The sequence below is a fragment of the Cricetulus griseus genome, chromosome 2 (genome assembly GCF_003668045.3).
Source record: "Cricetulus griseus strain 17A/GY chromosome 2, alternate assembly CriGri-PICRH-1.0, whole genome shotgun sequence".
Lineage (NCBI taxonomy): Eukaryota > Metazoa > Chordata > Mammalia > Rodentia > Cricetidae > Cricetulus > Cricetulus griseus.
The window spans coordinates 303,559,263-303,583,928 of record NC_048595.1 but is presented as its reverse complement, the minus strand read 5'-3'; the positions used below and the strand labels follow the sequence as shown (position 1 = coordinate 303,583,928).

The window sequence follows — 24,666 nt, the reverse complement described above, 5'->3', positions numbered from 1 at the left end:
ACCATGGATTACTGTATCTAAAATTTACTAAGATATGAGCACCCTTTCCACAATGCCTTTGAGTGAACTTTTTACATATGCTACAGCCTACACAGTGGATGTCTGTTGGTGCTTAAAGATATGTATTTAAGGCTGGGCTGTGATGGCACATGCCTTTAATCCCAGCACCAGGGAGGCAGAGGCAGGTGAATCTCTGTGAGTTTGAGACCAGCCTGGTCCACAAGAGCTAGTTCCAGTATAGCCTCCAAAGCCACAGAGAAACCCTGTCTCTGAAAAAAAAGATATACATTTAATTCTAGAACCCATGCTGTTTCAATAATCATATTCATTACTGGAAATTTAGCTTCTTTACAGAAAAGAACAAAAGTGAGGATATGCCCGGTTTATGCGGTTCTCTCTGACATATGCTAAAACCTACTTCATGAATACAGGTATGACATTTGCCAGCAGATCTAGTCCTATATTTATACAAATTAAGCATTGATTGAGAAGAATCTTAAAACCAGAAATGATGGCACTTGTAAGGCTGAGACTAATTAGAGTTGTGAAGAGGGTTCCAGTTCCCTCTATTTTACTTTAACTGCTGCTTTCAACTATATTCTTTAGGATATGTGTATTTCCACCAAAACTTCTATTATCGTCCCTGAATATTACATAGTTGTTTTTTAAAAATTTATTTTTTTTATTTTTGCAAACTTATAATTTCACATGTCAATCCCTTCTACTCTCCCTTCCGTTCCCCCAACCCTCCACCAGCCCCCTCCCCCCTCTGCTCCCCATGGAGGTAGGACCCTACCCTCCATGGGGGCTCCCCAAATTCCACAACATCATCCTGGGCCAGGCCTAGGTCCTCCCCCATGTGTCCAGGCACAGAAAGCATCCCTTCAAGTGGGATGGGCTATCAAAGTCCCTTCTTACACCAGGGAAAAATACTGATCCACTACCAAGAGGGCCCATAGAGTGCCTAGGCTCCTCGTTGACATCCACTTTCAGGGGTCTGGATCAGTCCCGTGATGCTTTTTGTTTTTGTTGTTCAGAATTAGAATCCAAGCACCGTATCCACAGGATCAATTCAACCAGCATCAACTAAGATTACCTTTGATTGCAATGAAGTATCATGACTTAGTTTTAGCCAACCCCACTTTTTGCCCTCCCTTTACTGTGGGTCTTGGTTTTATCCAAAATTAGAATTCTGAGCTATTATTACAATTTTAGAAAATATCTCTGAGGGAAGAAAGACCATCTGTAAATCAACTGTTTCCAGGAAAACAATGTTGAAGAGCAACTTTTTCACTTTGCAGGTATTTGTCACTTGGATTAGCCCTGCTATACCTACGTCTTGGTGCAGTTAAGATGTGGAGTGGTTGTTTGAATTTAGTCTGTAGATCAGTTATGTTTCTTTAATTGATGGCTATTAAGAGACAGATGGTGATGTTTTTAGAGGTTAGGGATCTTGCTCATACATGGGAGTTCTTTTAGTGCCCAGAATACAATTCACTGTAAGGAGGAAGGATTTGCTCTATACATAGTTGATCTGTCTAAATGGTTTGCCTGTATATATGTAAAAATATTGGAAGGATATATGTAGTGAGATATCCACCCCATCCACACCTGTAGCACTGACCATGCCCGTTTGGGTGTGGTCACAGGCTCGGAGTGACAGAGGGAAGGACTAGACCTGGGGTCTCTGACCTCAGTGCTCTCTCTTGCTTCCAGTCTGGACAGAGAACAGCCTGGGTGGATACTTGGAGCTGGAACCTGAGGAGGTCACCCGCCTCTTGTGTAAGTACATTCTCCCGGAATAAACTTCACTTAACCTGCACTGAGTCTAGTGAATCCTGATTCCCAGGCAGTAGATATGAGAGAGTTTTGTCTTGAGTCACACTCAGAAGGTAGGGAAATTTATCATACATATCTTTTTAGAACATATTCAGGTAGTATCAGGGTTATAATGACTTATTTTCATTCCATTTTAAAATTGGAAGATAATATATCAGAGTAGCAAACCTCCTGTTCCATGCCATAGAACATACCATTGCATTTAAATTTCTACTACTTCCAAATACAAAATAAACCACATTTCATATTTTAAGGAATTATTTTAATCTTTTATAACAGTATGCATGTTTCAAGATCTCAAGTATAAATAGAAGGAAAAGATTTACATTTTGAATGTCAGATGTGAACATTTTCAATCTTTTATATATTTTTCTTTCTCACCCAACTGTACTTAGCAACAAGCTGGGATAGTGGACATGTATCTATTTATATTGAAAATGGGCACCTAATTTTCTAATTTATTGATTAATGATTTTGTTTGAGAATTTCACACATGTATATTTTGGTTACTGACTCCTTCCGGCACCACATCCTTTCTTATCTCCTTCCCTTTCCTAGAAACATCTCATCATCACTGCCAACCTTCTTCCCTCCTCATGACTTTTGGTTTTCTGTTTCCACCAATTTCTTTATCTTAACCAAGGCCACCAGTATAACCATGCAGATAGAAGCAAGTAAAATAATTGTGCCTATTAGAAAAAATAACCGAGAAATTTCTGTTTTATGAGATTCTATTACTTAGATTGCACAAAGTAAAATCCTAGTGTTTGCTTCCTCTTCACCAATGAAACATCATCATTATTTCACAAACACCCACACATGGAAAGATGGTGAGTGAGAAATGACTGAAAGACACAGAAAACAAACAGAGAGGAGAGGGTGTATTTTTTTATTAAAGGAATGCATTTTAAGAAAATTTAAAAATTCTAAACATATACATACTGAACATTCACACACTCAATTTCATAAAAGCACTAATGGATGTAAAGGCACAAACCGACTTTCTGCACACAGTGGGTGATTTAACTCCCCCACTCTCATCAGTAAACAGCTCATTTTGATAAAAACACCAGCATGAAAATACAATAGATAAATGACAGTATAAATTGGATGATTTTCAAGGAGAGGACTGTTAAATGTCATTGGAATTCACACACTGGCCTTTGTTTTTATTTTATTTCAGGTCTCTGTGTCCATTGATGACAAGATAGTCTTCAGTCATTCTAGATACAACCCCTGGCAATCTGCACACTTACTTACGTTCTATAAGGTAGTGAGCCAATTATAAGAGTGATGCACACTTGCCTTCTCCAAGGTAGTGAGCCAATTACAAGAGTGATGTACACTTACCTTCTATAAGGTAGTGAGCCAATTACAAGGGTGATATACACTTGCCTTCTATAAGGTAGTGAGCTAGTTATAAGAGTGATCCTCTTAGAGTTCTCCCCTTGGACTTTAGGGAAGTACATTGAATTAAGTCATATCCACTGCTGGTACATCGCAGCAGCTCAGAAGTAAAGGCAGTATCTGGTTAATGTTAAGTAGTTTCTAAAGTGTAGCATGATGAACACAGACATGATAGGGGATGCTGAACCAACAGTATCTTTAACTTTTGAACAAAAGGATGCATACAACCTTTAAAACAAGGTGTGTTTTTCTTTACTAATATGCAATACTTCATTCTGAATATGGAGTTACCATTCATTAATTCTGGAGTAGGTCACATATTAACTTATAAATTCAGAAACATTGTCCAATTACTCAAGACCAGTTATTTCCTGTTAGAATATGCACAATTTTTTTTCTGTCCTTAGCTCAGGGTGATTGAAAATTAGCTTTTATATGAGAATTTCACATCTTTGTTTTAAATAATTTGCTTAGTTAGTTGAGAATATTTTATCAATATTACACTGTAAATATTCTAAAAGGGTAAGAGCAAGCTATTTACATTATTAATATTTGGGTTTTCCTAGAGATTCTGTTTTTTTTTCTTTAGGCTTGAGCTTTGAACTATATATGGAAGGTTATTTTTTATCTATTTGGCCTTCAGTGATCATATCCATGTTTGTGTTTTCTGAAGTCTTTAGCAAAATGATTCACTGATACTCTCTACTCAAAGCTAATATCAGGGTTGACTTTATAAAAAAAAAAACATTGCAAGTTTTACCTCAAGTGCTACACCATAAATTTACAAGGAAAATTTTTTTATTAAATTATAACCAAGAGGAGCTTATTTTTTAACATAGCAAACACAAAATTCCTTCATGTAAGGCTATAAAACCCATATTATTTACCAAAGAGACCTTTCCTGTCTCCCAGGTAAACACTCACAGTGTGTAGACTTGTGTAAATACATATTTAGGAGTGGCTAAATATGGCAAGGTATTTTTAAAGGCATATTTACAAAGCTGAATACATATACTGGCATTTTGGTCTGTGGAAGCTGTGCACACTGCTCTGCTGTCCATTCAAAACCCCAGCAGGTCTGTGGCAGCACTCGCTGAATACAGGGATTGGATTTAAACATTAATTTCTAAGCAAATTGCTAATGACAGGTCCTTAATTGTTTCAAAAATACAAAAAGTTTCAACTAAGGAAGATCAGTTTTTTTTTTTTTTTTTTTTTTTTTTTTTCCAGCGTGACTAGAGAAAGATTGCCCAGAAACTCAGGAGTCACCCATGGATGTGAAGCTGCTTTCTGCGCAACTTTTGTATAACATAACTATAATTTCTGTGCAGCTTACATACCACATTACAATTCTTAGTAGAACATCTTAAGATATTGGAGTAGATACTAACAACATGTGAGGCTGTAGGTGTACTGATAAAGGATGCTGCTGATGACAAGGTAGTGAAGCTGTCCAGAAGATGCATGGACTCTCTGTGTATCTTCTCTTCTTCTGTAGTTTAGTTTCTTCTCTTAAGAGAAAAATAATAGAATAAGAAAAGTGAGGCTGTGGATATAGGAGAGAGCCCCACTCCTATTCCCTTTCCTTCCTCTTGTCCCTCAGAACGAATGCGGAGCCAGCCCTATAGCAGCCCCTTTCAGATGGGGAATGTGAGAGTCTAAGCAAACTCTACAACTTTAGCTACCTCTGGAGCCTTTGGCTAAGGAATATAAATGATGCCTTTATTTCCTTTCTCACATTGCATGCCACTATTTCTAAAGCTTCTCAATATCCTGAAATGGTTTAATTTAAAAATCTTTTTATAGTAAGCCATATGGGGACAAAGAATATTTACTCAGTAAAATGGTTTCTCCATTAAAATCTACGTGGAGTTGAATCTTTTGACTTTACAAATTGTTCATCATATGAATTGACTTTTTCAATGATACAAACACCACAAATTTTGCATAAATATTTTAGGTTTTAAAAATGGAACTGTCTTACTTAAGGATTTGTTTTGTCGGAGTTGTAATGACTCTGGACTGGAGGAATGTCAAGCACAGGAGCTGACTCTGTGCTCCCTTAACTCTGCACGGAGCACTCTACTTCTAATGGTGCTTGAGCAATGAGAAGCATGCTTTCCCAGCAGGAGACAACCATCTTTGTTTCTCCCGAAGGACTGGGCAGGTATAGCATTTTTATTGGTTTCTTCCCCCTTGACTTTCTTCTGTGGGCTAAGTATCTCATTTCCATGTAAACTTCCACTGGGAACACAAATCGCTGACACCACATCTACTGACAGCAATGCCACAACATAAATTACACCGAGAAAATGCTGCTTTGGTTGGGTGGGGGCATGGCACAGAGAACTAAGCTAGATAAAAGCCACTGTGCAGCTGCCCGGGCTGCAACCCTGTCCCGCTGACCACTGATAAAATTTATCACTGGGCCACATACGGGAAGGCAGCTTAAAGAGGAGTCGCCTGTGGTGAAACGTGTAACAGCAAAACAGCTAATAGAGCATTGCTACTTCATTGGAAAACAGTATCCGATGCTTTGCTTTTTCTGGCCGTAGTGGGAGGACCGGCTCCAGTACACGAAGCTTAACAGTAGCGGTATGCATGTTCAGTGCTCAACAGTGTGCCCCATCTGCCCAGGGCCTCTAACCACAGGAGACGTGAATGAACCTTAACACCGTAAAATCCAATCTGATTCTTCATTCTCAGAACACAAGATCTGCTTGTATATAACGCCAAAGAGTTATGTAGCCAACAGTCCTGTTTATTTCAAGATTAATTATTTTTGTCATGACTTTGGTCTGGTTTATTGAAAAATAAAAATACTTGAGTTGTACAAAGGAAATCTCACTCCCACGACATTCAAAATCCTTGGATGAGACTTACTTATTTTTTCAGGTCTGAAAGAAATTAGGGAAGTTTACACTTGCTTTGTTTTAAGTCACTGTTAAGAACGGTTTTTAATTAAAAGTGGTCAGCATATCAGAGGATTTTGCTCGTTTTATCATCTCTGTTACCTGTTACTCATAACCCAAGATACTTATAGGTGGACATTCAGGGTACAATTGCACATGTGCTACTCTCAAACAACAGGTACCCAAGTCCCCCGGTGATGTCCATTTCTGTGTGGGCACTAAGGAGGTTACATATTTTGGAGAGAATGCCTTAAGCTGATGTTAGAGAAAATGTATTGTTGAGGGTCATTTCTGCCAAACACAAAAGCTGCAGACAATGTTTGGAGAGTCAAATTTTAATTTCCTACCATCAACCTTAGTTTCTAGGAAGTTCATGAAGATCTCTTATGCCCAAGTGCATTCTGTTTAGCACATTGGTAACACCCTGTCTCACAGCTGCTTATATACCTTGCCTTTTTTTAACCCTCACTCTGCTGTTCTGCTCATAAAGAAAATTATTTGAATATCTAATTCATCAGAGTTTGGTAAAATCAGTATACCATCATTTATTCAATGCCAAGAACATACTAGCACTCGGAAGGCAGAGGCAGGTGGATCTCGGTGAGTTCAAGGCCAGTCTGGTCTCCAGGATGAGTGCCAGGATAGGCTCCAAAGCTACACAGAGAAACCCTGTCTCGAAAAACCAAAACAAAAATTCTGTGAAATGCATTTTATTTGATTTTACATAGATGAAGTTTCATATTTACATTACCTTCATTGTAACAATAATAATATAAATTTTATTAATATATAATATTACATAGTATGTATGAAAATGGCAGTTATTATTCAAGATTTCAGACTTATAGAAGGCACAAAAATGCCTTTGATTTTGACCTTCACTGACAGAATGAAATAATATAGATGTGGTGTGTATCTGTGGAATGCATGGATGCTTCTTTCATGATTAACAAAACAATGTTTAAAAGCCATTTAACTGCTTTGGATCCCAGTTGCTTCAAATGTAAACATAGAGTTTTAGCAGTGAAGGAAAATTGGTGGATCAGCTTGACTTTATGAGCTCCTTAAACATTTTAAATGCTTCTTATAAAAGGGCAAAAAAAATCACATTTGTGTTAAGATACAGAGCCAAGTCACCAAAGTTCCCTTCAGTCTCTGGCATTGATTTTGCTACTGTAGTCAGGAGTACAATGCAATTGAAAAATAGTTTCTTTATATAAATTGACAAAGCAACCCAGGGAAGAAAAAGAAAAATAGGTAATGAATCTGCAGAGAATGCCCATTATGATCGAGTCAGCATCAGCTGACTCTGGAGCCATGATCAATGTGCTCATCCAGTGTCTTTGAGAGTCTCTGCTTTGAAAATGGAAGATGAAACTGATGATGGAACACTTAGCTGCTGTGAGCCAAAATGGATTATTAATTGTCTATAAGGAGTGAGTAATGTAGACTTTGGGGTACCTACATTCTGATTGCATGGGTCATTTTTAGAAAAACAGAGTCTTTGTGCCAACTTTTATTATAAGAAGTAAAACCAACTTATGATTTTGAAGGAAAGAGTCTGATGGACAAGATTGATGGTTACTGCTGAAAAGGTTGCAAGGGGACTGCCTCTTCACTAACAGCAAAGGCAAATGAAGGCCAGGTGGCAGGAGAGCTGACTTCCATGCCTGCCTCTCTAAAGCCAACAGTTTTCCTTCACCCCACATCTACATCATCATGATTTTACATGCTTCAGTAGCTTGTCCAGAAACTCAGGATTTTAGGCTTTTCAGCCAGAAGAGAAAATGACAGAGCACAGAAGGACATGTATGTTCAGAGAGGATCTTTAATAGGAATGCAATGCTCTAGGTGATCATATTTACTGAGTCCCTAATAACAGGGGGCCTATATAGGGTAGCTGTCCACTGGGTCCCTACAGCAGGGCTGAGCCAAGGGGTTTAGGTAAAGATACCACCTGATCCCACAAACACACTAGGAAATTACTTTCATTTAAGGGGAGATAGTTTAAGGCAAATAGAAAGAAGGATAGAAATGATAAACAAGGAAAAAAAACACAAGAAAAGAAAACTCCCTGGTTTGGAAGTATTAGTAGAAAAAATATGCACAGATACAAGTATTTCTCACTTTATTATAATGAGCATTGCAATAATATATTCTACAGCTTTAATTCCTTCACTTAGGTATATCCTAGTAATAACATATCTGGAAATAAAAGTAAGGAAGATGTCCTCCTTGCCTACCCACCTGGTTCCCACATTTTTAATATACTGTGAGTTTTGACACACTATAATCTGGAGGTTTGCTTCTTATTGAGAAACTTGCAACATCTGATATAAGCACAGAGAGTCAGCCCAGAGGAGCCCTCACATTACCTGTCTTGTTCTTCTTTAATTTGGGAAAGATAACCTTTGAAAATCAGATATCCAATACTAAAATAAGGCCTGCAGCCAAGCTCAGGTCGCTGCTCATGTGTCCCTTGACGGTGGTGGAGAACTGTAGCCTCCTTCTGAGGTGACAAGGCAGACTTCAGAGTTTGGAAAACACTGAGGTTTGGAGAGGTGCCCTTAAGCAATCTCAGGGTTGTCCCAGCGACAATGCAACCTCCTTTTGGCATGGCCAATGTAACATATCAGAAGAGTGGAAGCAAACTTATTTTCTTTTAAAAGTTTGGCTCAACTGAATATTATTATGCCTTCTGTGGTTAAAAACAAGTCATTGTATTTCCTAATTCGTTGTCAGTTGTATACAGGCTCCCTGGAATAATTCTTTGTCTAGAAAAGAACAGCATGTCTTTGACTAGTAACCTGATAAAATTGTTCATGGTACTGTCATTGGGAATTTTAATTATGGAAAAAGTGCAATTCTGGCTTAAGAAAAAATATTGAGACAACTGAAACAAGAGTTGATTTTTGCTTTTGGAAGTAGCACTTTGAAAATTGTAGTTATTTTCTGTGTTAGGAATCAAATCCAGAGAACTACACATGTTAGTTGGCTGTACCCCTACACTGCATTTAAATGAAGAGACAGCAAGTAGTCCTCTAAATTGGTAATTAGAATGAAAATGGCAAATGAATAGTCTTCTAATTTTTTTTACAAAATTATCAGTCTATCACAATTTCACATTTTTAGTTTAGTTAGTTACTATTATTGTGTTATTCATTTACAGATGTTAGTGTGATAAAGCACACATTTAACTCCTGCTTTAATCTAATAGTAACTTGATCTCAAATACTAGTAGGTAATGCCTGTGGATAAATAGTATTACCCAAGTACTAGGAAAGGAAACAAAAATAATGGATGATTTCATTTCACCGATGTCCTGGAAACTCAACTTAATAGACAATTTATTATTTAATTACATTCTCATGGTGGAGCAGAGTGTTGAAATATCAAGAGTTTGTAAAGGCATTTCTGTATGAATGGTGTTCTAAACAGAGTCATGCCATTAGAACTTGTTAATGACAAACAAAAAATTGAGATATCGGTTACTTCAGTGGGTACATTGGGAGAATCAAGTTGGAACCCTTCTTGAAGTAACTATAATCAGAGTTACACTTGAATTTTAGACTTAATAAAAATAAATACAGTGTTGTCCCCAAAACTCAACACATTGCCACATGGAAAAGGTTTTCCATGTTGTTGTCATGGCCACTTGAATTCCACAATGTATCTTCAAAGATGACACTCTAAGCCACTCATCTCTCCTGAGACTTGGTGTAGTTCATACTGTAGAGGTTGTACTTCATAAGCAGACAATTTTTTCAGACAAAGCTGTCTGAGGGAATCCATAAAGAGCTTCCTTTACTCCGTTCTTAACTCCTTCCTTCCCTTCAAAGACCTCAGCCTATCTCAATTTTAGGCTATTTCTGTTTTATTTTTTAAAGACTTCTTTTACTTTTTGAGATGGTAATAGAATTACATAATTTCCCCCTTCAAACCCTCCCTGCAAATCCTTCCATGTATCCCTCTTCACCGTTTTTCAAATTCATCACCTCTTTTTTATTGATTTTTCTTATAGTTCTACATACATAAATGCAACTTACAATGTTACTTGTGTATATACAGATTATCAGGGTTGGCATTTGGTTTTAGATGTACTCTTCCCTGGTGAAGTCTATCTCTCCTACTCTCAGCATTCTTTAGTTGCCTGTAGTTCTTTGTGTAGGCTTGAGGCCTGGTGGTCTTTTTCATCCACTTTGGTATGTTTATTGTTGTTGTCCTTGTTTGGCTCATGATTAGGTGGTCTTGTTCATGAGTCTTTATGGATGCATCTTCTCACATTCGTAGGAGACAACCCCATAGCAAACTCCCGGATCCTCCGGTTCTTACAATCTTCCAGAATGTTCTCTGAGCCTCAGTGGGGGAGTTTCATTGCCTGCTCAGAAAGTACCACCAACTGGGAGCCAACTGTTCAGATCCACCAGCCTATGGGGAGCACTTCTCATTCAAACAAGCACATTACACAGTTTTCTTCTCATCTGAACACAAGACTTCATCATTGTTTTTTCACCTCCAGTCCTCTCTTTAGTTCTCTACATAGAAGATATTTGATAGTTTTTCAAAGCAACTGTAATCATGTTCCTCCCAGATTAAAAATAGCTTATCCTTCCCCTTCATAGCCTTTTATAAAGACTTGCCTGATGTAATTCTGTCTTTCTTTACAACATCACCCTCCATAGAATTTATGCTTTCTTGCCCTTGGCATTTTGCACAAACTGTTTGCTTTGCCTTCTGTAATTACTCACACTTCTCCCTGCCTCAGTTGATACTATGTGTCAGTGCCTAGCCTGAACATTAATGCCCATAAGAATACCTCATAGGCATTTATTCCTTCTAGACATGTCATAACATATTTCATAAGAATTTAAATTTTCTATTACTGGGGATTATACTTCTTTGCATTATATCTCTTTGCAGTTGTTCATTTACTCTCCTGCCCATATCATACAGTAAATACCAAAAAGGTAACAATTCTATTTGTGTTTCCAAAGTTTTATCTAAAGAATTTAGTTTAACATTCACAATTAAGAGTGCATATGAAAACATATTGATGCATGCATATTAGGCAATGAGAATTTCAATTAAAATTACGTGAAGAATGGATCTTGGCTCATTCTCTGTTTTTGTTTTGTTTTAAATAGGAAAGTTAATAGGAAATATTTCCATTAAATACTAGCACTAACGGAGATCCTAGCATACACTACAAAGCATAAGAAGCTAAGGAACAGAGGCATGTGCTCTGGGGTGACTCCTAACTAAGAATATCAGAGTTGTACATTAGACTTCTGATCAATGTTTAGACTTTGGGGAGCAACTCCAGCTTTCAGTGCCACAGCCAGATGCATTGTGTTTTATCTAACCAGTTCATCTTAGTGACCACACCTTGCATCCCTTATATCTGAAGGGAGAGTATTTCTCAATACTCTCTTCCTTATTCTTATAAAGGTTTTGAATTGTGTGGCACTGTTTTCTTTCTTTTCCTCGAACCTCTGTTTTGGACTAACACATCACTATTCCTATTCCTCCACAAAAGAAACACTGCTTAAATGGTGATAGACTTTGCAATTCCATTGTGACTAATTTTCATTTATAACTAGGGTCCCCACACATAGATTTAAACTCTAGCATTTCTCTCTTAGTTGGTTTACCATTTCAACTGGTTTTATTTTGATTGTACCACTCATGTGAAACAGGTTCATTACTCTAGTTTTGTAAAAGAATATTTTCCAAGTGACTGTCTACATTACTACTCAATTTCCTTTTCTGTTGAAACAAGTCACATAAGGCGACAGACTGTAAATATTAAACATTTTGAAGAGAATTACTTAAGGTAATACAAAATACAAGGCATTGTTTCTTAACTCTACAAGTAGTCTCACACTAAATGATCTTCATTCGTTTTCATTTCCATTATTCTTGTCAAGATTTTTTTGTCATGTTTCTCTAATAGGGAGTATGAAACTTCATTATTTCTACATATTCTGTAATTTAAGAAAACCATATTACATTTGTAAAGATACAATGTAGCTATCATCTCTGGTTGTGATGTATGTGTGTATGTGTGTGTGTGCATATACATGAAAATGTACTTGTAAAAATATTTTAATTATTAATTTGTATATTTCTTTATGTAAATATATGCTACATATGTTGTTGTTACAATTTTTTGTGTTTATATATGGGCATATATAATATGCAGTAATTGAACTTTGGCCTTCACACATTCTAGGGAAGTTCTCAATATACTTCTATGTATTCCCAGCCATATGTATGTATATTATAAACTACACATACATACACACACATATGTAATATTACATATTACATATGTGTGTGTATGTACGTCCCAATCATTTATCAGTTCTATCAACACTCTGGCAATCTGGGAATCTGGCAAGAAAATAAATTTGAAAAAGTATCAGTTATAATTTATATTGTAAGTCAATGATAACCATAGAACCACAGAGATTAGATATAGACTAAAGAACTATGGGAGCAGGGCAAATAGATATCCTCATGAAAGAGAAATAGAAAAGATAGTTATGGATAGATGTAGGGGGCTGGAATGGGAGTAATACGTGGGGTGGGGAAGGGAAGAGGAAGACAAAGGAGGAAATATGGGTAGAAATAGCTAAAATGAAAAGTTTCAGTGGGTAACAAGGAAACCTCATGCAGTAGAAACTTCCTAACATATGTGAAATTGAGCTTAATAAAGTATCCAAATAATGGGGAAGACAGAGTCCCATCTCTTATCTCCAGATGAAGCTTCCTGTTTGGGACTGGGTTACATCCAGTTGAGCTGTTGGCCAAAGGAATCCCATGGAAGCCCCAAACAACACAGGCTGTTGCCAAGAGTTTAGTTTGCTCTCCACAAACTGACAGCAAGGTTACATTGCTGAAGACAACACCTACACAACTCACTGAACATTGAGAAGTCAAACTGGTGCATACATAGAGCTTTCACCCCATATGCTAGCATCTTTGGTACAAGAAGATACTTGTACCAAAACACTACCAAAGGAGAAGGGTAAACACCAAGACAGCCACAAACCCTATGATATACAATGGTGTCCTGAAAATTATGACAGGGCAACAATGGCACAAAGCTTATGGGAGTAATCAATCAATATATGATTTGACTTAAGGCCTACTCCATAAGATGGAATCTATATCAGCCACTTCTTGGGTGACTAAGAACCTGAGACTTCATAGCCCAGGGACCTAGAACAAAACCAAATACTACTGTTCTAAAATAATAACAAGAACAAGGAAAGAGATACTATAATAGAGGGAGCCATTATAGGTTTAAAGAGAATTATGACACTAGGGAAATGTCCCTAGATCTACAAATTTGACCCTAACTAACAATCTAAGCAATAGTGGAGAGGCTACTTTAAATGCCCTTCCCCTATAATGAGATTGATAACTACTTTAAATATATAAAGTTCTCAAGAAACTAGACACCAACAAAGCAAGTAATCAAATTAAAATGGGGTACAGATTTATTATATTTCAATGAAATCCAATATGCTATGTTGCATATAACTCAGAAAGTGAATTTTCAGCACAAAACATCTCAAGAGTTCTTTCAGATAAAGGAGTACATCTATAATGAATACACATTGACTTGTATGGTATCTCTTGTCTCTTATTATGCTGCCCAAATATGTATTCTAAGTCACAGAGTTTACTTACTATTTCTTGGACATTCATATATTTTGATTACTTCGTGACTTGTAAATAAAAGTTTTATTATGTAGAGATCACTTGTATATATCCCCGTGTTTTTTTTTTTTTTACTTCAAATTCCCTTTGAACTTACATCCTTTGATTCCCATGATTGTTTGAGTGGGGTCTCTGTATCACTCATTTACCACACAGTATCACACACATACTTTATTTTTATAATATTTTTATTATTATGTAAAATGAGAATGCATATATAGAGGGTTATGGTCAGAGAACAACTTTCAAGAGTTGGTTCTCTCTTTGTATCTTGTGGGTTCTGGGATTTGAGCTTAGATCATCAGGTTTAGATAGCAAAGCATTTATCTTCTAAGCCACCTCACCACTTCCTACTTTATATTTCTCACTAAAGTCTAAATATACTGTTAAGTGGAGAATCCTAACAAAATGTCTGGATTGGGATATGTATATATACACCTAAGTGCTATGAATCATAAAAACCTATATCAAAATTAATATTAACATTCCTATAACATAATTTAAGGGAAATGTCACTCAAGCTGTATGTACGTATATGAATTTTAACAGTATAGAAATGCAAGTTTATTCCATTATGCAGATATGCAAAACACTAAATGAGTAGGGCTTGATGCTCTGAATTTTCCTTTATGAGTCTACTGCAGTTTAGAAGTTACAACTGTGTTATATTTATTTTTATAATTTAAAATACTGACATATAACAAATACATGAATATGGATAATAAAATGTCTAGAAATTACAAAAATCAATAAGTTCCATGGGGTTGAGAAAAACTTACATTAAATATGTGGCCTGGGAGGCAGTTTTTCAGTTGTTTAGAATGTGGCTTTAAGACTCCAAACCTGAGTGTGAGTTGTGGTTTCCTTATCACAAGGGTGATTTTTCAGGGAGCTATAGATATCTCAAAGCAGATAATACCAATCCAGGCGGGTAACAATAGCAATGAGTTTCCAGGAGGTTGACTGGAGGTCCAGCAGGGTGATTCCTGGGCATGTTACATGGTGTTAAGACTGTTTCAGTAAAATACAGCCTGTGTTATTATCATTACTGAGAATCAGAAAGAAGAAAACTTTAACAAAAAGAATTCTACCTAAAACATTAACTCCTTAAATAGCATTCAGTCTTCCTAGCTAAATTTGAGAAGAGCTGAGATAAGAGGTCATGATGTACCACTCTCTGTGAATTCTCAATTCTTACCAGCAACAGATTGGGGAAAACATGTTTAAAAAGTCAGATTTTAGGCTGTATGTAAATTTTTGAAAACGTGATGGTGATAAAAGCTTCCTTCTTCCTAAGATAACATGCACAAAAACATTTTGCGACTCAGGATAGCAATAGGCGTGTCTGTAAGCAGAGCAGTTCTTTGTGACACATTGTCCTTGCTCTCCAAAGTAGGCCTCATCTCACTTCTAATGTGTGAAAGGGGAGATTATTCAACACCGTGGTAGATACAGTTTTGTTCTCCAGAACACTGAGATATCATTAATCTTCTGGCATGCCTGCACAGACGGGTTATATGAATGCTAGTCTTTTGCAGGGCTATAAATAAAGTTTAGAGAGAGAAAGAGACAGAAAGAAAAGATGTTTTCCTGGAGCTTCTATTGCCACAGTACGGTCCACATTAAGGGTGCAATAACTTAGCAGTAATAACATGTTTAGAAATCCTCTTTATGGGTTTTCAACATCTGTCTAGAAAAACCCTGCCTAAAAATAGAACCTGATCTTAAGCACAGTTTTCTCAAACTGTGTCATTCTGAGCATGTCCTCGCTGGATGGCCACACATGACTGTTCAGTTGCTCTCTAGGACAGCCATGCTTTATCATCTAGCTTACATGCTAAAAGTTACCACCAGAAACATTTGTATACCGAGACATGTGTGATGTGTGTACATATTTGCGTGGACAGTGGATGTGCCTTTGTGCAGGAAATCATTTAGGATAAGTGGGGAAGCTTCTGACTAGAATATCACAATGGATTTCTCATTTTGTTATTATCAGGAATTTCTATTTGGTAGTTGAATTGACTTGTTTCATAATTATTCATGTTTGAAAATACTCTTATAAATAATGCCTTCAGGCAAAATGCTGGTAGAACATGCTTATTGAATTTGCCACACACACTATAGACTTAATTCTCTCATTTGGTTGGAACAGCAATCAACGTTCACTTTAGTTACATCAAAGTCTTTTGTCCCCATGGTACTGCAGCAGGCCAAATCCTGCCAACCTTGTGGAAAGATGCAGCACCTTCAAATCAGTGTGAGTGTTGTCTTGAATTATTTTGATTCAAAGAAATAGAAATAAAAATAAAGATAAATGAAAATTTAAAATTTCAACTAGCATAGTCTCTAATTCTATATTGCTATAGAACCTTGGCAACTTCTTTTGCTAGAATATTTGGAATACAGAAGAATTTATATCCTTAGATTGAAAGACACTGCAATTAGAAACACTCGATTTTGTGTTTTGAGGGGCAGGTATTGCTAAATAAGAAGCACATTTCCAACAACTTTTCAGGTTGAAAACACCTTTAATTTGGGACAATTTGCCAACAAATCACTTCACATACTTAATCATACTCCTAATTTTAAAGTTTTTGTTAGGGTCTTGTGATGTTATTTCCTCACTGGTCTTTGAGTGCTTCCAGTCTCACACAGTCCTTATGTGGGAACTCATTACATTTACTAACAGATTAGGATAGAATATCCAGTTTGAATGCCTCATCTAAAAAACATACAAGAGGAATTTTCAGGTCATTTTCCATGAACTATGAAGCATAGACATACAGAGAACAACACTTGACCTCCATTAGGCACAAGACAGTAATTAGATACTTAAAAAAAAAAAACTCACTCCAGTCGGGCATTGGTGGTGTACATTTTTAATCACAGCACTCAGGAGGCAGAGGCAGGCAGATCTCTGTGAGTTCGAGGCCAGCCTGTTCTACAGATCGAGAATGCCGGGATAGGCTCCAAAGCTACACAGAGAAACCCTGTCTTGAAAAACCAAAACAACAACAACAACAACAACAACAACAACAACAAAACCAAACAAAAAATTCATTCTGAGTATCAGTTTAGAAAGCACAAAGTAACCTTAGTTTATGGATTGAAACACAAAGCAAAGGAAACTAAAACAGGATAGGGGTCAACATTTATAATACTTTTTACGTAGTTTAGGTACTAAATATTTTAGATACTAAGAATATTTTCATGAAATACATAATACTTTTCCTGTCACCAAGGAAGGCAATATACTGTTGAGGCAAGGTAGGCACTTCTTTATTACCAAATATTTACAAGATGTAGAGCCCAATTCTAAGTGAACTCAACCAGGACCAAAGGATTGACCTCAGAGCAGGTATTGGTTAAAGCTTGTTCAGTCCCTTCCTTCTTGGTCAGTGATTTTCTCCTCCATTTGATGCCCTGCTCTAATGACAGCCTCAGTTTCATGGGCCTTATTGTGCCACATCCTTGTCTGTGCTCAGTGAAAATGACAATCTCTTATTTTTATTTATGTGATTGGTTCTTATATTTATGTAAATGGATAGACTAGTATGATTATATCACCAAAGGCCTTAAAGGAACATGACATTAAAGAGTGTTGTTGGACATATATAAGAAATTATGTCTTCTCAGAAAAGAAATTCAAGCTCAGAAAAACAGTGTTTTACCATTAAATATTTTCAAGCATGTTGTTCTTCAAATGCTTAAATGAACTCGAGAAGCATATTTAGGTTATAAAAGGTCCTAGTGTAACATGCTTATTTTTGAGGCTACTAAGCATTCTTCAATGGTTAGACTGAGGCATTATTTTGGAGAAAGAATGGGGATAGCAGAGGTAGTCTATAAAACATGTAAACACATGGATTATCTATAACATCTCTTTGTATGCAATTCTAAAAGGAAATTTAGTCCAGCCACAGATTTAAAATATTACTTAGATTGTATCGAGACAGCATTGTGACACTCAGGATATTGTTAGCTTAATCACATTAAAAATATCACTATCTTGCCCATTGGTCATAACTAAACAATTAGTTTGTTAAGAATAATGTTTAGAAAGAGCAGAGCAAAGAAACTCAACATGAAATTTGAATAAATGATCTCTGCTTAGATCTCTACTGTATGTATTTCATAAGAATTTTTTCCACTCTGAAGAATGTCTTTGGGCTCTTTGCAGCTGTTGTAACACAGCCTTACCCTATTTGAGGCGATCTGTGGGAAGGGAAGGAGACAAATTGTGACACTGTCCCTTATCAAAGGACCACACAGTTGTTCGCCACTTTGACTCCATGATGGATTGTTATCTTGGGGTTTGACTGATGGAAGGCTAAAAGTTTAGAGAAAAACAGTGCAGACGCCCAGTAGCTCCATGTTATTGACACTTAGGTGATAGTGTGGGGTCAATCAATCTTTCTTGATTGTTTTTACCTTCAGTTTTGTTTTCTATTCAAGCATTATTTTCCCTACCTCATCAGAGTGACAGGTTAAAAAAAAAAGTTGAGAGGAAGAAAAAAAAAAAAAAAAAAAAAAACCAAGTCACTGGGAAGCACTGATACCAAGAGATTCAGCCTCTGTGCTGTGAGTGTGTGTGCTGGAGAGAGACAGCCACCCACAGACACTCATTGTCTGGGAGACATATGTGAGTGTACATGCTTGTTTTCAAGTTTAACCCAGTAGATGGTAGCAAAAAAAGACATGAGTTTTATTATCAAAAGTCAGATAACATGTGTCTTAGGAAACATATGGTTCTTAAAGTATTGGTTTTGGTTTTTGAATAGCAGACCTTTAATATGTATTACACATAAGGGAGAATCTTCCCACACTACATTTTTTCTGTACATTTGCTTTAGTTTATTATTTAGTTTGTAGGATATTTATATTGACACAGACATTTTGGTGTCTAAATATGCTGAGGCTTTTACTCAATTGCAGGAGATTGGCGAGTTAATAAAAAGCCTGCTGCTTCTGCCATGTTTGAAACTCTTAAGGTGAAAGGAGCACGTGGACAGTCCCCATGTTTCCCGGGTGAGGTACAAGAAGCTGAACTGCTACAATGAATTCATTTTGGAATTTGCAAATATTTTTATCAGTTTTCCTAAGATGTAGCTAATATAAAATTCACTAGCTTTAAACATGCAATTTGAGTAACTGAGACCAGTGTATCCTTTTATTACTAATACTAATATCAGGACATCAAACATTACCATTACCACCACAAAATTTCCTTCTGGTTTGTTGTAGTATTTTCTGTATACCACAGCCCCTAACAGTACTCAAAAGTGTGAGTAACCTCCCACACTTATATATTATTCATGCGCAGAGGCCATGTTAATCTTCTCTGTACTGTTTCCATAGTAGCATGATGATTGTTGAAGTGAGCACATACAGTTTGCAGAAGTAAGGTATGACTGTGTATTAGTTTATAAAGTTTTAAAAATGTAATTTATTAAATGTCCTAATATTGTATTGTTTGGTTTATTTTTTGAGGTCAGGCTTTGCTTTATAATTCAGGCTGGTATGGAATTCAGCACTCAGCCCAGACTGATCTCAAACTCCTGGCAGTTTTCTGGTCTCCCCTTTCTGTGGGATCACACATACGACATTTATTTACATAATTCATAAAGGCCTTTTAAGTGTTAGGAAATTACACAGTCTTTTTGTTGCTAGGTATTGTCAGTATGTCCATACTATGTGAATAATTCTAGATTTAATTGATATACTATTTTAGCTATAGGTTGATTTTGTTTTTTTAAACTATGAACAGACACATAAACATGAAGGTAAAATATATGTGCACATCCACATAGATAGACATGCTGTAAATACTATGTTGTATTCGTAACTTAAAGTCTCATTATGCCAATTGATTTGTTAGTTACTATAACTTACAGTTTCAAAGAGATTTTCGATTCTAGTAATACAAATTATTAAAACATCAATATTAAAGAATAAAGCCTAGGCATTTTGCTAATGTGTTAGGTTTCTTATCATTTGAAGCTATGGTTTCCAGCATGGTTTCACAACAAAAATTCTAGACTCAAGTTCCTTCCTTAAGGAGGGGGGACAGAGTGAAAAGAGTGAATTTGGAATCATAACAGACCATTCTTGTTTTGCCTTTACCTATGTACATTCTATATACAAAAGACACATGGTCCAAAAAATTCCTAGAAATATTCATTCTCTATGGCAAGTGCAAGTAGAAAATGTCACCTATGTTATCTTTCCTAGAGTTGCTTAGAAAGGAATGGAATTTAATTTGAGCACTTTTGTTTATATGTTCCAAACATGCTTGCTTCTGAACCTTGAATCCTAAACTCAAGGTTTCCTAGAGACTTGAGAGTAAAACGAAGCTCAAGGTGCTTCAAAATGCCAGAGATAGATAGATAGATAGATAGATAGATAGATAGATGGATGGATGGATGGGTAGACTATTTCCCCATTAAAATGCAAGAGCCTAAAGGGTTAGAGTTTTATGTAGACAATATTGGATAAATATCTGGACTTCTGAACATACTTGAAGCCACATTATGAATCACGCATAGGTTGGTCAACCCAGTTTGATCTTGCCTTTCATCCACATGCCTTCTCTAAATCTTTTTGTGTTTTAAGCAGATCTGAGCTCAGTGGCACGCACTGGAACCAGTCCAGCATTGGGGAGTGACAAAGGCTGATGCTCACAGTAGCGGCTAGTATTTCATGAAGCTTGTACTTTGTGGCAGCTCTTGGCCACCCAGATCATCAGGATGGGTGTGGGCTACATCTGCATGACTGTGCCTTGCCTGAACTCAGGGCTTCTGCCTGTGCTTTATTGCTGCCACATGGCTGGCATTGTTATTTCCCAACCTAAAGCCCTTTCTTGTTTCCCTCTTTGCCTGTAAACCTTCACTCCTGCATATTTCCTTTCTTCTTACCCTAACTCTCTAACAGCTGAACTACATAAATGCCAAACAGTGACATGAATTCCTAAACAGAAGCTGCCGGGAACAGCACTGCTCCAACCAAGAAGCACACATGTAGAAGCCAATGACTGACAGGGCTCAAAAGACAGGGTTCACTAAATGACAAGTGTGAAGTTTTTATTGTTGCCCTGGTTAATAGTAGCTCATATTTATACACACACACACACACACACACACACACACACTTCACATTTCAGAACAATTCAGTGTAACTGGCAGCTAGAGAAAGAAAAAATTTACAATCCCTTAAAGGCAAGCAAGACAGGAGGAATACCGAATCAAAGCATTCTCTCAGTTTGGAATATATTCACATCTTTTGATTGGGCTTAAAATTGGAATCTGGGAGAAGCAGCAGGAAAAGTCAGAATTATAATTGTTTTGTGAGGAACAAGAGAAAACAAGAAAGTCAAAAGAAAGAGCTGCTCATCTTTTATTTGTCCTTGCATAATTCTATTCAGCATTATTTAATGCTTATGATATTACATTTTTGTATATACCCACTGTCATTACTAAAGGAATATCTATGATATGAAATGTGCAAAAGAGGTACAATGTAATGTCAATTAATTGTATGTGATCTATGTTACTATAATTGCTAAAAGTTATTTGAATATTGCTTTTCCTCAGTTACAATGATGTGTGAATTCATATTTAAGAAAAAAGGTACCATTATTCCATGTTTCTTTATAATATTCAACGCTAGCTATTTTTAAAAATCCTTCTGATAGTAGAGTGGCAGTTCACTGAGCATTAGCAGAACATTCTAGAAGCCAGAATAATGACAAAGTAATCATTAAGGCTAAAAATCACCTCAGCCAGATTAGGTACAGTGGCTGAAGAGAGACCTTGGGATAAGTGTCACTCTGGAATTGGTGGCAGTATTCATTTTGCAGCAATAATACCATTGATGTCAGTTTACAGGAACCCAAGGAGAAGAGAGAAGCATGTGGTGTTGTCCACTCTGCCACACCCTCTTCAGGAACCTGTTCTAAGTGTTTGATTGGCTGTCACTAGCCAAGTGATACTTCTGTTTCTGTGTAGTCAGCTATAAATTGTCACCTAAGGAATCTTTATTTCAGTATAAATGCAAAAACACAACAGCTTTGACATAATTTCCAGCATAATACATGGGTTTGGATGTTCTTTAACCAAAGGTCATGTTTCATTAGGATCGTCTACTGCCTTTAATGCTATTACCTTGGTATCTATATGTCTATTGATTTCCCTCTTTCTTTCATGGTCAAGGAGATGGAATCAGAGATCTGTCATTTCTCAGCAGTGGAGAAGGAACGCTTACTCTACCACCTTTGTTGTATACTTTATCTTTCAGTGAGAGGCTCCATCCCTTGTCTTTGTTTCAACCACATCTCTCATGTTTTCTTCCTTTCCAGTTTCACTTTAGGTCTCTATTCTGGACTTCCACCATTCGAATTCAGTGAAGTAAGACATTATTAACTGCCTTTTCAGCTCTTGGAGGGTCTCTCTCTTAATGTTTGACATAGAATGATAGAAAATCCTATCTTTGTTCAGAAAATCATCTGAACCTATAGTAAGGCTCTGGTGACCTCCAGACAGCCCATGCTTCCTGATGAGATGTGTCTGTTTATTTATTTTGGCAGCATTTACAACCTGAGATAGTAGACTTCCAAGGTTTCTGGCGTCTCTAGACAAATGTGTTGTCTGGCAATACTGTCTCCCTGTTCCTCTTGAAAGCCATTGGGTAACAAAGCAAACACACTACAATTTCTCTCTTGCTTACCTGTATTGTTCAGGAATGCCTGAAGAAGCAGAAACTATTGGAAATAAAGATACATACTGCAACCATGTATGAAAGATGTGTATGTGTCAGAAACAGCTGAACTGATCATCTGGGAACTCTTGCTCCCCAGTCTGATAGCTGGAATACCAGCATGGGACTGATCCAGACCCCAGGAACATGGGTTTCTGTGAGGAAACCTCAGAAATCTATGGGACCTCCTGTAGAAGCCCAGTATTTATCCCTAGCATAGGTGTGGAGTTTGGGAGCCCAGTCCATATAGAGGAATACTCCCTGAGCCAAGACACACGGGGAGGAGGGGAGGGGACTAGGCCCTATCCCAAAGGATACAAAAGACTCTGTTGACACCCTATAGAAGACCTCATCATCTAGGGGGAGCAGAGAAGATATGTGACAGATAAGGTTTTAGTTGGGGGGGGGGCGGGTAGGGCAGGACCAGTGGGAGAAGGGAAATGGGATTATCATGTAAAACAATCCTGTTTCTAATTCAAATTAAAAAGTTGGAAAAAAGAAAGATGTGTGTGTGTGTGTGAGAGAGAGAGAGAGAGAGAGAGAGAGACAGAGAGACAGAGAGAGACAGAGAGAGAGAGGGAGAGAGAGAGAGAGAGGGGGGAAGGGAGGGGAGGATCCCAAGAGAACACATGGTCCCTGGAAGAAGGGGAGGAGGACAAGTACCCCAGAACAAATTGTGAGCACGGGAGGGGGGAAGAGGAAGGAGATGGGAAGGGGAGAGAGGGAGGAGAGGTGGGAGGAGAACAGGAGGATTGAGACAGGAGAGGAGTAGAGGAGGGCAAGAAAGGAGATGCCTTGATAGAGGAAGCCAGTATAGGTTTAGAGAGACATCTGGCACAGGGGAAATGCTAGAGGCGGCTCCTCAGGGATGACCCCAACTAAGAATTTAGGAAGCAGTGGAGATGCTGCCTTTGATGCCCTCCCCTATAATGAGATTGATGACTACCTTAGCTGCCATTCCTAGCACCTTCATCCAGTAGCTGATCGAAGCAGAAACAGACACCCACAGTTAAACACTGAGGCATACTCCTGGAATCCAGTTGCAGACAGGGAGGAGGGATGAGCAAAGGAGCCAAGACAAGGCCGGAGAAACCTGAAGAAACAGTTGACCTGACCTAATGAGAGCACTGAGACCCTAGGCATAAAGCTGGGAAACCAGCATTGGACAGAACCAAGCCCTCTGAATGTGGGTGCCAGCTAGGAGGCCTGGGCAGTCTATGGGACCTCTAAAAGTGGAGCCAGTGTTTATCCCTACAGCACAAATGGACTTTGGGAGCCCATTCTTTATGGAGGGATACTATTGCAGCCCAGATACAGGAAGAAGGGCCTGGACCCTCCCCAAATCATGTGATGGGATTTCTATGGTCCCCAGTGGCGGGCCTCACTATCTCTGGGGAGTGAGTGGCGGGTGGGTTGAGGAGCATGGGGGGGGTGAGGGAATAAGAGATTGATATGTAAATAAGAATGCTTCTGAAATAAAAAAAATATTTAAATTATAAAAAGGAAAATGTAAGTTTGATTTTCTAGAAACGAGTCAAGGTGAGAGTGAATTGGCGTTTATATGCTGTTTACATGTAGCTTTGTGTAACAGATCTTCTAACAACCCAAATGATATCTTTTTATTATCTACAGATTGTCTGTCTGTCTGTCTGTCTGTGTATCTATCTATCTATCTATCTATCTATCTATCTATCTATCTATCTATCTATCATCATTATCATCACCATCTATCATTTATCTTCTGTTGGTATGAAAATGAGTTTTGTGAATCACTGAATATTCTTTTAAACCTTCCTGGAAAATGGAAAATTCAAAGTTTATTAAAATTATTTTCTGTAAATCATACAATTCCACAGATTAGGTAAATTATAATGAAAAGAAGTTTGGTTAATTCAGAGTTCTTGTCTAAAGTCAAGGATACAGACCTGCTGATAGCCTCACTGAATCCTGGGGTGGCTCAGGGTGTCAGGATATCATATATTTATGCTCCTGGTGTGTCTCTGTTTCTTATAAAGCTGCTGACATT

At 37.4% G+C, this 24,666-nt stretch overlaps 1 non-coding gene across 1 annotated transcript; it reads right to left on the bottom strand.

Moving 5' to 3' along the window:
* Nucleotides 1-19,167: 19,167 nt before the first annotated feature.
* On the bottom strand, nt 19,168-19,273 carry LOC113834209. Its single transcript, XR_003482587.1, has one exon. It is a non-coding gene; the product is annotated as a U6 spliceosomal RNA (small nuclear RNA).
* Between the last annotated feature and the right edge of the window lie 5,393 nt (nt 19,274-24,666).